General features: G+C 54.8%; 1 protein-coding gene across 3 annotated transcripts in view; it reads left to right on the top strand.

The window, feature by feature from the left end:
• The window catches only part of LOC126527416 (ETS homologous factor-like), a 461,065-nt gene that overhangs the window by 366,759 nt on the left and 82,143 nt on the right, over window positions 1-12,163 (top strand). The gene's annotated exons all lie outside the window — the stretch shown is intronic.

Here is a 12,163-nt window from a genome sequence, read left to right on the forward strand (position 1 = left end):
GAAAGGAGGTCTCGGGTTGAGATCGTGCTCCTATTACAACGCTTGTGTAACCCTTGCTGGTGCCTGTCCTGGTCTTTGAGTACGCCGTATACAGCCCCGGATGGCCAGGAGGAGACCCACTGGGTGTCACAGCCCCGAGTCGCAAAGACACGCCGGTCGAGGCTAGCTGTTGGTCATTCCACCAGCCGTCCCACACTTGACCACTGCCTCCGGGAGGAAGGACACAACATGCAGACCTATGTCAAAGCTTCCAAATGGACGCCGTGAACTTTTACCCGAAACCCCGCGCTTGCTCTGGCTCTGTGCTGGAAACGTTCTCTGCTGTAAGCCTCCAATCACGCACGAACTAGCCCGATTCCCCGTGTTATATTTGCAGTCCCGCAGGGCCCATTCGGCGTTCTACGATTGCCGTGAAAGGAAAGCTGGCTCACAGATAGCCTTCTCCCCAATAGAAGCCTCGCCTCATCTCGAGAATTGGACACGCTTCCGTTCGGAAGCTATAGTCCTTCCCAAGCTCATTGGCTCTGCGCCATTACGTACCGTTGCGCACCCTGTAGCCAAGAAAGCGAAGCCATGAGGGGCGGGAGGGAGGATATCAGGGCGCCTCGCACTAAGCCTGGCTGCTCTCGCGCGCCGCTCTCGCTGCGCGCAACTCCAGCTCGTACGGCGGTCCCCGACATGTATCCGCGCATTGTGGCCCGGGCTGCGCGCGTGCGGAAAATTTGGCGACGCGCTCGGACGCGCCTGCGATTGCTCGCCTGCCGCGCCGCTGGTTGGCCACCGAGTTTTATTACGTTGGCCGCGTGCTCGCACGCGGGGCAGACCCCGCGCGTAAGGGCGAGGTAATTAAGTGCCGGGCTACTACGCCGACTGCGGCGGCACCCAGTGTGTCCCAGGCGTCGCGTGAGCCACGGAGCGCGCCCGGCTTCTTTCTTTTCATCTCTCGGCGCTGTAGACCCGCGCCGGCAGCTGTGTTCGAGAATGCGCGTGCGTGCGCGCGGCGCGTGTTTGAGTTGTGCGACTCGGTCATCCGAGCGAGAGCCGTCCTCCCCGGTTCGAGCCGCTGCCTCCTCCGCAGCGCGGAACCTGAATTGCGCGGTCATTTCGAGATGAATCGGCTTGTTCCGTGCTCCATCGCCGTGTCTCTCTTTATTTTTTCTGAAAGAGCGCCCTTTTCTTTAAAGGCCACTGTAGGCGTCCAGTCGGAACGCCGTTGGCCGTAGCCTCCTCCTCATCCGCGTAGTTTACCCTCACCGTAGTACGTCACGACGGCTGGAGCGAAATGGCTACTGTGTGTACATACATCGGCGGGAGCGGGCGACTTGCGGGTGGCATATGTTCAGGAGTCGCCGCCGGTTCTGCCCGCCGTCGAGCGGTATCTACGAAAGCAGAGTTTCGTCGTAACGAAAATTATGTGCGCGAGGCTGACACTGCCTACGGTTATTAGACTAAGGACTATTTGAGCCGCTCTTCGTGGCGATTGTCTGTCGCGTGCCTACGGGCTAAATCTGAAACCGAGGGCATCGCATGCGCACGACCTGTTGTGTCGGATCGATGGCTTCCGTTGAGATGTACGGGCACGGAGCTCAACAGCGAATTTAATTGTAGGTGGTGATGACGATCGCTGCAACGCCAATGACGATTGTTGGAAAACATCGTGATGTGGAAACATCCGTGAAGTGGAGATCCCACCAGAGCGGAAGAAGAGAAAGCCAAGGAGGGCAGTTAAAAAAAATTTTCGGCCAATCTCGCGCCTCGTACGAGTGACGCGGACGCTAGCGAAATCTCGCTCCATGGGGGGAAACCGAGCTACCCGCATTCGATATACATTAACGCTGTCATCGGACGTCTGACGGAGCACTATGTGACAGCAACAACAAACTCAGATTCTATTCTGTATAATGTCTGTCGTTAGCCTCTCGAATTAGTTGGTCCAGTCGTGCGCATTTGCTTGATTTGCAAAACTACGTAGCGACAGCGTTAAACTGTCAACCGGAATGTGGCATTTTCGAGCCGAAGATTGTACCGAAGACGCCGCCGCGTCCGTCCCTCCGATTCTCGCGTCGTGCACCCGGCTTCGCACTTCGGCTTCATTCCGAGCACACGGCAGCGTGTGCCCTTCGTTTCGGGTGGAAAAGAAAACACCGAGAAGGACAGTTGTCCTTTTGTGAACGGTTTTGTTTTTGTTTGTTGTTTGGAGAAAAAAAAACCGCTGACCGTGAGCGGCGGGCTAATCGCGCCACCGCCGCTCGTCCTTGAGTGCTCGCATCGAACGCCGATTGCTGCCCGATCGTCGTCAGCGAAGCCGCGCCCGCCCCCCGGCGCCGCCGTCGCGCGGTGCAGGCGCGAGCCACCGTCCGTGTCATCCCTCCCCACCGACGACGACCCGGGGACGCCGCAACATTAGCGGCCGCTGCTGTTCACGCGGGCCATCGCCGTAACAGCCGTACACAAATGAGCCTCGTATTCTTTCATTGCCGTGCCGGTTTTTTTGCCCAGAGGGGGACGAGTGATGTTGCGATGTTTGTCCGTTGTTATTTCGTTTAATGTGGTGCCTAGATTAACGTCTTCTTTTTATGCAGCAAACGTGGACTTGAGTTCGTTAATTACCTCACGATTTGCATGTCAGTGCGACGAGCGAGATCGTGCATTGAGCAGGGCGCGAATGGTAATGCAGAAAATGCAGCTGCGCCGTTCGCGTCTGTCGCGTCGCGCCTGCATATATTTCGCACCATGTCGTCTATCGGGTTCCGCACATTTTTGCTGTTGTTCTTCTTTTGCCATTTCGCGATGTCTTTTCTTCTCTCGCTCTAAGCGCGTGATCGCATGCGCCAATTACCGTCGACTTCAATTTACCGCAAATAAAGTTGCAAAAAAAAAAAAGTAATTTCTGCTAGCGTTAAAATATTGTGTGCCGCGAATCTATAGGCTGGCGTATCGTATCTACATGATTGAATTGGAGCGGAAACTTCGAAACTTAGGCTCCGCAAAGCCGCAAATGACGTCTTCAATTCAGACGGCGGTGTGTGTTTGTATATAGCAAGTGTTGATCGCTACACGAGAGGCGGAAGACAACCTTGTTAGCGCATAGCGAGGTCACGAGGAGGAAAGGGGAGGGGAGGGGGCACCATCAGTACCTACAGACTGGCGCGTGCGGTGAGCTAAGCGAGATGCTCGTTTGTACGATACGTACACAAAAAAAAAAAAAAAATGCTCCGGCAAGGCCGATATCATCGCTGCTCCCGCTGCGCGCACGAAACACTGTGTACACGAACGTTCGCGAGAGATGCGATTAGCTTATCGATCGGTAGAATCGCTCTTCGGCTCAGCATACGGGCGAGTCGTAATGCGCCTATAGCTGGGCCGCTGTGTCGTTGTTTCGCCACCCTTATTGTAAGGGTCGCACCACGGAGCGTATCTGGCTATGCGAGTATATACTCTCCGCAATAACTTGTGCGCGTGCCGATGTAGGTATACGGTGGGAGTATATGTATAGGCAAGTGATCGGCCGTTTGAGTTGTCGCGCCCTTGTCGCATGGGCTTGAGGGCGCCAGCCAAATTATTTATCCTGCAGTTTTGCTACTTGAAGTGGCAGTTTCCGCGGATTAATAGTTCGCATACCCTATGACTATATATTGTACGTCGTCGCGGTGATGCGCACTTGTGAAGTGCGCGTCCCTATATTGGCGCGCGTTGCCCGAATTCGAGCTCCCAGCTCCGATTGTCAGCCCGCGGCGCACTTTACAGCGATACTGGAGTGCTCTCTGGTGATGACTTCGCTGTATATCGTGTAAAGCAACTTTCCGTTGCTGTCTTCAAGACGTGCAAACGCGTCGCGACGGCTATGCCCGATATTATAACCACCCGCCGTCGGAATGGTCAGCGCCCTCAAGTACGGAAACCGCCGTGCTGATTATAGCTTCCTTCTGTGCTTGCGTCGCCCGTGTGGACTGTGGCGTCCGTGGTCACGCATAACGCAGCAGAGAATGCCAGTTGTGATCGCCGAATCGAGGTATACAAAAGTCCAGGCTGTATAGGTATGTAGGGGCGCGCGTCGCTGTGCTGCATGGTTGTCGCGAGCTTTCTGCATCGCAATTGATCATTCCGCGCGAAATATATCTCGCAGACGAAAAGAATTGAAGCTCTGGCCACAACTCGAGAATAACTTGGTCGCTAAAGGAACGAACGTGTAAAATGGCCAAGGCATCGTGGAGCCCGCGGCGCAAACACGGAACTGATGTGTGCAGGCGTTTGTCGCGGTGCCGGACGTAACTGTCAGGCCTGTAACACGACGAGCTATTACACCGCGTGTACGTTTCGCGCGGCAGCTGTCTGCACAGAATAAGCACTGCGCAGAAACAGCAGTTTTTGTTTTGTTTTTGTTTTATGACCTACAGTGTGAAAGTCGCACTCTCGATCGAACACCTTGCGGGGGAGCTTCTCTTAACTCGTTGCGTGACGTAATGACCGCAGCGACGCCTCGCGGGGAGGCGTGCATGCTGGCAGTGCAAGCGCTATGCGCTGTCAAAATGACGCTGATGAGAGGCGTGCTGCAGACGACTTTACGGGAGTCTTTTGAGCGCCGCCATCTTAGGGCTATTTTAACGCTGCCGTTTTCCTACCTGTAAGGCAACCAAACGCAGTGGGCTGCACGGTCGATTTGTACGCAGGACAACGGTTGCACAGATGCGTTCGGTGTTTCGTGACCTTGTTAGTTTGGTACCACTGCGCACAAAGCTGAAAAAAATATTTCGCCTAAGGTCGCGCGGTTCACGAACCTAAAATCCAGAAATGGACGTCTACACAGTGCTTGCGGCAAAGTAAACTTTTGTGATATGTTTTTATACGGGTTATTGCTGTGAAAGTCTGTATATCTAATCTCGTGGTGTTTCCCCTTCTATCACGTCAAAAAAAAAAGAAGAAATCTAATAATAACCTGAGTAGCTATTTGAACCCAAAACATCCACGCTAGCTATAACTACACCGTGACATCCGCTTTGGCCATCCAGGGGCCACTATTTGAAGCGACATACCGAACAGCAGTCAATCGAGAACGCCCACGGGCCCAGCGCTAGCTGTGCATGCGACCTCTTCAAACATCTCGTTGCAAAAAAAAAAAAAAAAATAAAAAAAAAATAGAACAAGATAGAACCAGGCGCAGCTTGTTGTACCACATTTCTTTCGCGTTTGGCATCGCCACCGCCGCATGTTGCGGCAGATTGCGCAGAAAAAACACGGCTGCTCGCAACCGACTTCCAAGTATTGGCAGGCGACCGGTCAGCCGACGAGGCTCGCTCGCCCAGCGCTGGCACCGGCGGCGCCCGTGGCCGGTTGCGCAACGGCCGCCGCGCCTGGGCGCGCATCCCGCCGCGGGCCATCCCGCGAGAGACGGCCGAGGCACACGCTATACGGCCGGCACGACGCGCCCCGTGCAATCCGGCGATCGAGGAGCCCCTTTGGCAGCTCGTGCCAGCGCGAGTGACGAAACGACGATGGCGCCTGCGCGTCCAGCTCGATTAGAGGCCGATTACGGGTGCAGCGAGCTAAGTGCGGCGAGTGGGAGGGTGCGATTCGGCAGCGAGGGAGAAGTACAGGGGGGAGGGGTTGATTGGAGAGAGGAATCCGTGACAGGCAGTGCAGGAGGCTATGGCAGAAGGTTGCAAGTGTATGTATAGAGTAGCGTGGCAATGACGCACAGGGGACGTGCATTGAGAAAGGTGGGGTCGCTGAACAAATGATCTGTGCTGACAAGAAGGGGGGGGGGGGGGGGGGAGGGGCGGGGTTGCGTAAAGGCAGGACGCGTAGAATACAGGCTTAACCGCTGCAGTGGCTCTCAAAGCTGTCGTGATGACTTCTTGCAAGAGTGGAGATTCAACAGCTGTTGCAAACCAGCCGCAGGTGAAATGATCGTGTGCAAGTGTTTATATTTTCTTTATTTCTCTCTCTCTCTCTGTCTTCCTTTTTTAGTTCGTTTCGTATTTCTTTCTTCGTTGCGTGCGCGCCTCACGGCGCTTTGTTCATACGTGAAATCTCCGACATACGTTTAAATAGCACGCGGGCGTCATTCAGGTTTTAATATCAATGCACAGATCTCGAAGTCCCTGCCGCGCGAAAACCGGCGGGCCTCGTCGGAAAAAACAAAAAAACAAAGTCACACTCGGCCAAGCGTGCATAACCAGCAACGCGTCACACGCGAAGGGGGGACTCCCAAATGTACACGACGTGTGTGTAACAGGCCGTAATTGGAACTTGGACGCCCGTCGGCCGGAAGTCGCGTCTCCGCAGCGAGAGTCGCTGGCGTCCTCCGCGATTCCCAGCCGCCGGACAAGGCCGCGTGCGCGAGAGACGGCCGCCAGCGGAACAAGAGCCGCGTGCGGCCCAGACGAGGCGCTGACTCGCGCGGTCGCACGCGTTCGGGCTGTCCCGAGTCACGTGGCCATGCCGCGGACACCTTGCGCGACCCGGGGAGAAAGAGAGAGAGAGAGACCCGCTGTGATGCGGCCTCGGATAGAAACCGCGCCAGCTGGCAACACTTGGACGCACGCAAGAGACGCGCACCGCCGCATCGGGTGTAGTCAACGCCGCGTATACTCGCACGCCACGCAAACAGCCGTCCCACACGCAGCCGTGTGTGTGTGTGTGTGCCAGCTTCCGACGCCGTGAAACTGCGTATACGTTCTGTGAAAGGCGCTGAATGTGGCTTTGGCATTCGCCTTCGGATTTGCCATTCACACTGCGGGGAGCGGAGCTAAGCGAGAGGTGGACGGCGCGCTCCCAGGTAACAGGCACAGGAAGAGTGTGTCACGCCCTGCCACGCAGATCAATGCCTCTTTTTCCCTATAGAGCGTGTTCTTGCGCGGTGGGATATGTTATACTGGTTTTTGTTCATGCTACAACCACTATGCTGTATTTTTGTCTCCCTCTCTGTAGCGCTAATCTGATCCATCCCGAGGTATTTATGCCGCAGCTGTCTGCGCCATTTTGTTGTATCGGCTAACAGCAGCTGTCTCCCATCCGCGTAGCGAAGGGTTTTTGCGACACATTCGACTTAACGAGTACCGCCTTAACGCCGATAACAGTATCGAGCGGTGCTCCAAATCCTTTTAGCGGAACGAGCGAATATTGACGACTCTTGCGTAAACGCATGTTCTGATACGTAGGACCCAGGATCGAACTGAATTTGAGGTACCGAGCGTCAATAGTTTGGCTTTCTGTACGGGTTAGCCGCTGACGAGCCGCCAACGTGAAACTCCGCCGAGTAGCGTCACATGAGTTTCGCCAGGAGCTCCTGCGCTGAGATTGCGCGGAACCTCGCAGCGCAGCGAAAGCCGTACGTTCAATACAGCGCCTTTTCTAGAGTCAACTTCATTTATTTTTAAAGACGACCGCGCAGCCAATTCTTTACTCGCAAGCTATAGGCAACGGTACCGCAGCCTTCCGACGTGGGAACAGGCACGCGAAATCCGGCGCCTCGAGCACAGCGCCGCAGCAATTGCCGGCGCAATGATTCTGACTGTAAGTATTAGACTTGACCTTCGCAAGAATCCGGGTCGTTCCTGCGGCCAACGTTAGCTCTCCGCCGGCTCTCCTCCCAGGAGGAGGCGTGCGGCTACCACGAACGGCAGGGGGACCCGTTGAGGCGAAATCGGCGACAAATCGAAGACGATGCAACCGCGTTCGGTTCGCTCGGCGTGTGTGGTGGTGCCCCCGGGGCTCCGTGTCACGTGATCGCCGCCAGCCACTCGAGAGGAGCGAGATGGCGCGAGCGGCCTTGGGGAGAGAGGGGATGGGGCTCGGTGCCTGGCTTCGCGACGCGCACGCACAAACACGGCAGCCTGACGGCGCCGATCGGCCCTGACCTTGTCCCACTCCGACTGCCGATCACCGGTCGGCCCCTCCCCCCCGGCACCCGTCCACTGGGAGATGCACGCGGGGGGTGGCGAGCACGACTGCTGGAGAGGGAGATCGATAAGGGTCGACAGCTTTATGGAATACGCGCGAATACGCAACGCGTAGCGTTTACGCCTCCCGCTGCTCCTTGTGTGCACGCGGTGCGTCGGGATGCTCCGCTGCGGCACGCTCTTCTCGAGTGCTTGTCGCTCGATCCCGGCGGTAGGGACTCGCAGTACGACGATGCTTCGAGTGTTCGCGTTGCTTACAGCTGTACTTCGGTAGCGTAATTAGATGCGTGCAGCGGTCTTTCGGAGGCAATTCGCTGGTGCGGTGTGCCGGCACCGAATGGAGGCTTTCGGAAGGGTAATTGGACTAAGTAAAGCGAGGAGTTGGGTGAGCGGGTGTTCATTCGTCTTGCAATACGCCGTGTTTACATGGCCATAAACAAGGAACGACACACGTGACAGGACGATAAAAAGCGCTAACTACGCCATCTGGTTAGCCAGCAATATATAGTTCGCGCTATATCGGGTTTGCCCTTACTCTGTTCCAGATGGAGGAAGGTGATGGGAACTAAGCCTCGTTTTCTCTTCACGTTTCTTGCCAATTTCTGACCGAACATCGAAGGAAATATTCGTTGCGCGCACTTCCAACGCCATCCCGTACACGATCCCGCCTGCCATCCCGAGCGGTTATAGAACCATCGGCCACAATTTATGACGGGCACGTCAGATCGGAGAATGGGGGGCGACTGCTCGAAAGGCTCGCGTGCCCCAACGCTGTGGGGTTATATCGGGCCGCATAGCGATGGCGGAGGCGCCGATTTCCCGAGTACCGTTTCGGTGCTTATACGTTTCCTATATAGGAAACGTGTAAGGCGGCGGCGGCCCGGTTCTTTGGCCCTGATTTGGTCGGCACGGACGTGCACGAATGCCGCGAGGGCACACACACCGCCCGAGGCGGATCTCGATCAGCGCCGCACTCACGTCGGCGGGGCTGCTGCGCTTGTATATATATATATATATATACACACGAAACTACGGCTCCCGCTCCGCCATCGCCACATCCAGCGCCTCCTCGGCTTGCAGTTCGTTGTAGTTTGGTTGCTTTGACGATGTTCTCGTTTTTTCGTTCTCGTTGCTACTTTGTTTGCTGGTTTGCGGCACTGATCTCGCGTGATAAGAAGCGAACAGGGCAGCCAGTTTACCTTGCGGCATCGCTATCTCGCCACTGAACGCGCCTCTGGAAAGAGAGAGAGAGAGAAAGAAAGAGCTGTTAGTCGGAAGAGATGCCGATTCCGAGCCGTTTCGGTGGTCGGAAGAAACAGAAACGGACATCCAAGGGTGCGGTTAACTGAACCGCCGGGCACACGGCGCCGTTTTCACTAACTATAATAACGCTGATGGTATCTGCATATCTCATTGACAGCAGCGGCACGCAGTCAGTCTTTATACTGCTTCAATTATGCTGCTGTATTTTTGCATCTCCCGTAGTGGCCGGCTTCGCGGCGTTTCGCCTCGTTCCTCGATTTCCCACCGCCCGTGCACCCGCATATCGCTGTAATCGCCGCCGAGTTAACGTCGATATCGCGTGGTTAGCTTGTGCCTCGGCTGTGCCCGTGTATATAGATGTCATATGATCATCATCACTTTCTCGCGTCAGTGACATTTTATGTGGTTTGGTGCGATGATCGTTGGTTGCATCTAAATTTAATGCTACCATCATTCTTTAGTTTTAGTTATACTTCTTACATCATTTGCTCCACGTGAAATGATTTTAGCTTGATTACAGGCTGGCTATTCATGCTTGTCACATGTCATGCACCGACTATACGGTTGACGTGATATGCATGTACTTGTAACTGTACGTCAAGCTCTTTGTACGCAGTGTGCGTTTCTTTTATTCTATGCAATTGCGAAAGGTCGGGATCATTTATTTTTTCTATTTGTATATTTATCTAGTTAGTGTATTCCTTGTTTGTTCGCATCTGGCTATGATATTGAAATAGCGGCCTCCACGCTTCCCTTCTTGTACCAGTTAGCAAACAAACAAACAAACAAACAAACAGCAACAAGTGTTCGTTGAGATCTCGGGTCAACTTTGAGCGATACAAGTTATGACGTGGTTCGGTATGGCATTCACGCCCACGTAACGCTTCTTTCCCAGTGTTTCTTGCACTGCTGAGAAGCCGTGTATACCTGCGTCGCCGGTAATTTGCTATTAGCCCTTAGAAAAAAAAAGAAGCAGAAGAAGAAGAGCGCTTTCGCTCACGTCTTCTTCTACATTCCGTAAGCACGCCCGTGCAACAGCGAGACGCTACCGTTCGCTTTAATACCCCCGATTGTTCCGCCTCGGCGTCTCCTTGTAGCCACGCCACATTTTACTTTAATTATACGCCTCGCACGAGCCCGCACTGCAGAAGGGGGCCATAAAAGGATAAGCGGAAAGTTCCATGACCGGTGACGAGCAAATTGCCGTTTGTCCGTCCATCCCGTGTTAACAAGGGGTACCGCCGTCCTGATGCGGATGAGTAGAGAATTAAGAGCTGAAGGTCCGCCACTTCTCAGATAATTCTCGGCACACAGGAGAGCCACACATGCGAAGGTCGCTTTCTTTCTTTCTTTCTTTCTTTCTTTCTTTCTTTCTTTCTTTCTTTCTTTCTTTCATGGTGCAGCACAATTGGAGAAAGGCGGCGGCCGTAAGTCAAGATTCTCCGAAGGCGTTTCTCTTCTCGTATACGGAACGCTTGCCGACTCTATAAAACGGAATGTGTGCGAGGCTTCTTCGTGGAGCCCGCGTGTGTGATGGAATCGCTTAGCTGGCCGGTTGCGAAGCGCCCAGGCTCGCGCATTTCGCCCTCGGCAACCTTGCTTCATTCCGTCGTCCCTCTCACTCTCGTGCATATCCTGACAGTGCTTTCCAACTACCCGTCTATATAGTTGCGATCCAGTGGTGTTACCAAGGCGAACTTTACTGCGGCTTCGAGCTCCGTCGGAGCATCTTCCGTGGATCCTATACAGGCGCTTGCTGAACTGTTGCCGCCGTTGGCTGCAAGTATACGCCGATCGAGGTAGGCACGCTACACTCAACTCCCGCCTTTTCCGAAAATAAAGTGCGCCTCACGGTGATTGCGACCGGAACACTTTCTGTATGCGGTTTGTCGAGCCGCTCAAGTTGCCTGCGTAGCAATCTGCTCCGATGTCGCAGAGGCTGTGAGTGTGCACTCTAAGCCGACAACCACGCGAAATATCCTTCTCCTCGGGCGAGTACTGGCACGTGACGTCATGCGTGCTTTTGTTCAGTGCCTGTAAACAAACGCCTGTGCAGTTTTGTGTGCAGTCGTTTTGCCCCATCTCTGTATACTATTCTCTCTGCTATCGTCTCTGCGTGTCCTTTACACGCATGCACCTACGCCATATTCTGGCAGCTCTCGAGACATGAGCAGACCGGGCTCGTATAGATAGAGCCGTCAGCGGGAATTTCCTCCTCACTCTTTTCTAGTTTTCTAAAGACCAAAGCACCAATTCCAACTATTGCAGCTACAACTGATGTCCGCTACTCGTGTTTCACGTCTACGGCGTGGGGTTCTCGTCTTCCATTTTCGCATTAATTTGGCAGATTAGGTATTTTAGTGTCACTCCGCAGCATTTGCATTTGCAGGCTATTTTGCCGCCTATGCTTTGGCAAGCGCATGGTTTGGAGAACTTGTTCTCCTCCTCATCCAGCCTTCTCGGGAACACTTCGTCGACACTCGGGAACGCAACGGCATAGGTCGGCAGCACATGCGAGTGCCTCGCTCGTGCACCCCACTCACCAATATCTTCGCGCTCTCGTGTGCTGTGCGGCAGCGGCTATCGACCGTTACGTCTCGTTCTCCTTTTTTTTGTGAACAGAATGGTCGCACAGAGGCTAATGTGCCGCTCCAGCGATGCACGAGGTACGGTTCGCGCGGCATTCCTCGCCTCCGCTGCTCAAGGACGCCTTCGCTTCCCATCCGAGGCTTAATTCGCGCCCCTTGAATAGAGCTCCCCGCGCAGGCGCGCTTGAAGGCAGGCGCACGTCGTACTGTTGTACTACCCCTCCCCCACCCCCTCGCAAGCGGTCGCTGTGCCTCTCGACGTGCCGCTCTTTCGAGTGCGCTCTTGCTCAAACCCTTGTTGTCTCCCCCCCCCCCCCCCTCTACCGATTTCGTCATCGCGCCTCGCGGCCTGCCGTGCACGTCGCTCTGTCCACCTGTCAGTCAGCCGAACAAGCACCGCATTTATTCGCC

Source organism: Dermacentor andersoni, chromosome 4 (assembly GCF_023375885.2).
Source record: "Dermacentor andersoni chromosome 4, qqDerAnde1_hic_scaffold, whole genome shotgun sequence".
Taxonomy (NCBI): domain Eukaryota; kingdom Metazoa; phylum Arthropoda; class Arachnida; order Ixodida; family Ixodidae; genus Dermacentor; species Dermacentor andersoni.